Here is a 5,699-nt window from a genome sequence, read left to right as displayed (position 1 = left end):
TACACTTATACTTAAACTTAAATATATATACACATACACATACATACACACACACACACACACATAAACACATACACATATACATATACACACATAAACACCTATATACTCTCACATATTTACATATACTCTCACATAAATATATATACACATATACATATATATACATACACCCACATACACATACACATATACATATATACATATATACATATATACACCCACATACACATATACATATATATACATACACCCATATACACATATATACATCCACATCCACATACACATACACATACATACATACACATACAGAAATACATATATATACACATATATACACTAATAAACACATTTACACATACACATACACATTTACATAAACTTTTCAAAAAAAAAAATTAAAAAATACCAGGAGGTGGGGCTTCGGGGTGTGCGGTGGAGGCTACTGCGGCCGGTGGTGGTGCCCGACGAACGGTGGTGAGTGGCTGCCGGCGGTGGGGATTTTTTTCCAAAAAAAAAAACAAATTTTTTTAGAGAAATGAGTGGGATTTTGAGTGAGATTGATAGAGAAGTGAGATTGAGTGAGAATGAGTGAGATTGAAAGAGAGGGATGAAGGAGATGAAGGAGAAATTTTTTGAGAGAAAAAAAAAAATTTCTGAAAAAAAAAAAAGCAGAAATGGGCTGTGCTCGTCGAAGGGGATATATGAACACTTTTACCGGCGCATTGAATTGCGCCGGTAAAAGTGGTCATATAACCCTAAAACCAAACGCACCGTTTGGCTTAACACTTTTACCGGCGCAGTAATGCGCCGGTAAAAGTAACCCCACCTACCACGCGTTTTATTTCCCCCCCAAATTTTCACGAGGGCGGTTAACATTCCCACCAAAATTTGGGAAACTTTTACCGGCGCAATTGTGCGCCGGTAAAAGCCTTACAGAATTGGACATGTGTTCGCGCCATTTGGCGGTTCAGTATTCATCTTTTACCGGCGCATTTCATTGCGCCGGTAAAAGGTATAGCTGAATCCAATCCCAAATTCAGCATCTCATTAATGCTGACAACTTTTGCCGGCGCAATTGGTCAACTGCGCCGGCAAAAATTGCTTTTCTTGTAGTGGGCATAGGGTCTCCACTGAATAACCTCTGCATCGTCTTCTTCTTCCTCACTTCTTCTTCTCCAGCATATACCAGCCACTTCTACAGCAGAGAAAACCCACGAAAACTCTCGCCAACCACCTCTAAAAACCCCCATATCTTTCTCATTTCTTCACCATTTCACCTCATTTTTGTCTTAAAAGTTTCTATTTTCAATATCTAATCCCATACACTAAAAATGTTTTGTTTTTTCACCCATTTACACTGTACTCGAACCTATTTTAAAAAATGGTGGTGATTTAACTCCGACCACCGATTTTAGCGGAGAAATCGTTTAATTTCAACGTTCATTAAGGTATAAATATGATTTCTGTTCATTTTATTAATGTACATTGGTATTATTTCGTTTTTGTAAATTTTTTTTAGGATTTTTTCATTTTATTAATATTATATTGTGTGTGCTATAGGTGGCCGGATTTTTGGTCGCAATTTGTCGCCGGATTGCGTTTATAAGATAAATATTTATTTACTTGATATATAATATATATGTATAGATTTTGTATTTTATTATTGAATATGTGTTTATATATATGTTGTGTGTATATATATTGTGTATATACTATTTGTGTATTTGTATTGTATATATATATTTTTTGTGAATGAGAATGAGAGGTAGTAGGAATTTAATTAGTTTAGAGTTAAAGTTCTTAAAATAATGGTAGTTTGATATTTAATTTATTATATATGTATATATATGTATATATTATTTTTTTAAAAAAATTAACTATGGAAATTAGTAACTAGTAACTTGCTACTTTGTTTAATAACTAGTAAGTAATTTAATAATTAAAATTTTAATTTGGTTATATATTGCATTATGTTATAGGTTGTGTGCTAATATTTGAGAGTCGATCGACATATTTCGGTGTTGATCGGATTTGCAATAGGTATATCCATCCGCTAACCTTTTGTTATTATAATTAATTATCAATGCATGCATAGTTGAGTTTGAATATCTTAAATATTCATCCGTAGTGAAGTAGGTTCTGCGAATACATGTACTGCGGTCGAATTGGTGGATAAATTTTGTATTGTTTATGTTAGTTTCTTTGTTCTGTATTTTTATATTTGTTTTGTTTGTTACTTTAGGCACTTTTAAAATTTTTAGGAATGTCCAATTACAGCCGTTATGCTGCCAAAATTTCGGTAGAATTTGGATCAAATTTCGGTAGAATTTAGTGTTAGTAGCATGATTATCAATTTTGTTTGTTAATGGTGTAGATATGGCCAACTCGAGTTCAGGATCTGATTCAGACCCAGAGGCAGAGTGTCCAACAGTAATACCTACAAGAGGGCCTACTCAAATGAATGAAATATCCAAGCTAATGGATCAAGGCAAAAGAGTGGCCCTCGAGGTTAATGACAAAGGACAATACTGCAGGAAAAGCTATGCTAAGCTCGTATCCACTCTAGGTGTCAGATGCCGGCAGACGATAGGGTTGTCCTATAAAAATTGGAAAGAAGTCAACCCGACTCTGAAAAATAAAGTTTGGAACGACATGCTCGTACAATTTTGATGACCATGCGGCCCTTAATCAGCAAGTACATCTCTGCTCTGACAACATCGACAACATTGTGGCCCGAGCGTATTTGTACGAGCATGTTGGTAAAATCACTGTTCACTGCTAGGACTACGATGATTCACATGCCCGAATTCTGGTGTCAGAAATCCTACAAGAGGATGCTAAAATCCCAATCCCAATTGAAGGGTGCAGATATGTTAGGGACGTATCGCAGATGTTCCTTCCTTGGCCTAAACACTTAATTCTAACAACCGAGGTAGCTTCTCTTATAAATTAATTCTTAATGATTAGTGGAGTTTGAATATCTTCAATATTCATCCGTAGTGAAGTAGGTTCTGCGAATATATGTGCTGCAGTGGGATGGATGAACAAACTACTGTTATATATGTGTTATTTGTCGTTATACAGGCATGTTTAAAATTTTTTGGGCCATTCAATTACAACTGCTATGCTACCGAAATTTCAGTAGAATTTGGATAAAATTTGATATATTATGTTCCGTTTTGTTTAGGGTCCACTGGCTCAACCGCCCTCAAGACGTGATGCGTCGAAGGGGAAAGCTCCGATGCTTTCTCCACAAGGCGGTGGTGCACGGGAAGATGACTTGTTCACGGAAGAGAAGATGGCGTTGATCCCTAATTCTCTAAAATGGATGATTCGTGAATTCTTGAGGCTCAAAGATAAACGTGATATAATCACAATTCCTGTCCCCCGAGGATTCATTGCACCGCGTACCCAGATCATGTTATCTGGAGAGGATTTGTAGCAGGTTGCTACGTGTGACTACATCGGCAACCAGGGAATACTGTTTGGAATGATGTATACTCTTCTTTAATCTAATTAACCTTATATCAAATTATAGTCAAATTATTATAAGACACTAACACTTTTTTTTGGCAGGCACATATGGGAGAGCATCAATGGTCTGAGGAAAATTTTCAAGTTTTACGACCCAGAGCTTCTCATAGTGCATGGGATCACCGATGAAGAAAAGAGTCAGTCTTTTGACGATGCGGCAAGACGATTGGCTAATTGGTTATCATTAATGAATAACAACCACCAAATGTTCTTTATTCCTTGGAATATCGGGTAAACTTTATTAAATTCTTTAGTGCTAATTGTTCATTTCTATATTATGTCTTCAAATTATTTTTATACTATCTTACTTATATTCCAATATAATTTTCTAGGATGCATTGGACGCTAGTGGTGGTTACGCCAAGGAAAATTATCCATTTAAACCCTGTAAGTGGCCGCCCAATTCCCGAAGAAATAGAACAAATGGTCGGAAGGTAATAATTTAATGACTTCTTATGTAACGAATTTAAATTAACTAACGAATTGAAATGCTAATATAATTTTCCAAAACAGGGCATTCATGAATATAGGGAACGCACATGAGTATCTTGGCCTGTGGCTAGAAATTAACCAAGCAAACTGTCCAAGACAACCTAAAAGCCAAGAATGTGGTTTTTATGTTTTGAAATATATCACTGACATCGTCGCATGTGCCAACCCCAGCTGTTACATACAAGATCAAAAAGCTGTAAGTTTTAATTATTGATTATAGTATATAAATTCTATAATAACAAATATATAATATACATATATATAAACTAATATAAATTTTTTATTTTTTTAACAGTTTGGGGGTAAGAAGCAATACGATCCAAAAACAGAATTGTTACCACTACAGCGAAAGTGGATAGAACAATTGATGGCGGTGATTCACGGTGACGATTGAGGTTGAAAGGTCCAAGAATTTTTCTTCATTATGTAATTTTTATAGATTAACTTGTAGTTAGATTTATTAACTTATTAATATTTTTTAACTAATTTTACATTAGTGTTTGTGTAATATTTAATTCTTTTATGAAATTAAATTATGTATTTTACCTAAATTTAAATAATATTTAATTTACATTTTAAAAAATAAATATGTAATTTAAATTAAATAAAATAATATATAAATCAATAAATATATAATTAAAATGTAATTAAAATTATATAATTAAATTTAAAAAAAAAAATGAAAAAATTGAAATTCGCGTACCTATGGCGTCGGTTGCTACGCTACATATGGCGTCGGTTCATTAAAACCCTTTAGCTTCGCCCTGATCAGCGTCGGTAGCGAATTTTGCAAAAACCGACGCTGAAAGGGCTTAAAAACCACCTCTAGAAGGGGTTTTTGTAGTAGTGTTGGTCGTATAGCTCCTCTCCTTTAGCTGACCCAAATTTAGTTGTGTAAGGAGATTGTTCAGTAGGACCTGGTTTTATCAATCTCTTTCCAATTTCTTTAGGTACCTATAACAATTAAAACACTTGCTTTGATTTTAACTAATATAAGAATTCATATACCAAATTAACTGTAAAGCCCGCTTAGTTAATTTGGAAATTATCAGTTGTTTATGATTAATTATGAAATTATTTATAGTTATTTAAATAATTTATTATACTGTTATTTATGTTATTCAGTAGCTTGCCTATTTTGTAATTCCGGTGCCCGGTATTTTGGAACTCGGCGTTTGGCTCAGTAGAAATCACAACTTAGTATGTTAGTAGTTTGGGGACGGGTTTTAGACATTGGGAATGTCGGGAATGGCCGGGAATTTAGAATTTCCCAAAAATACCCCTTTAGTATGATTTATGTGATTTTAGTGTGGAGGGGCAAAATGGTCTTTTTGCCCCAATGACTTTTTGTCTTTTGTGATTTTATTAAATTGAAAAATAAAGGTTTAAGTGTTTATTTGATGGCTGAAATAATATGGTATATGTGGAATTTATTCATTTTTTTTCTCTCATTTCAACACTTAGAAAATAAAATAGAAAATTTTGAAAAGAACTCTCTCATTCTCTCTCTCTATTTCGGCTGGTGCATGGGGTTTCAAAGGCTGGGTTTTTCCATCAATTTCTAGCTAGATTCTTCATAGCTTTGGGTACTCTTGATTGTGGTATGTATTTCCTAATTGTTCTCCTTTGTTTTCTTGAAAAAAAAATGGTGAAAAGTTGAGTAAATG

The sequence above is a fragment of the Cannabis sativa genome, chromosome 2 (assembly GCF_029168945.1).
Source record: "Cannabis sativa cultivar Pink pepper isolate KNU-18-1 chromosome 2, ASM2916894v1, whole genome shotgun sequence".
Classification (NCBI taxonomy): domain Eukaryota; kingdom Viridiplantae; phylum Streptophyta; class Magnoliopsida; order Rosales; family Cannabaceae; genus Cannabis; species Cannabis sativa.
The sequence above is the reverse complement of the archived record's forward strand: the minus strand, read 5'-3'. Positions refer to the sequence as shown.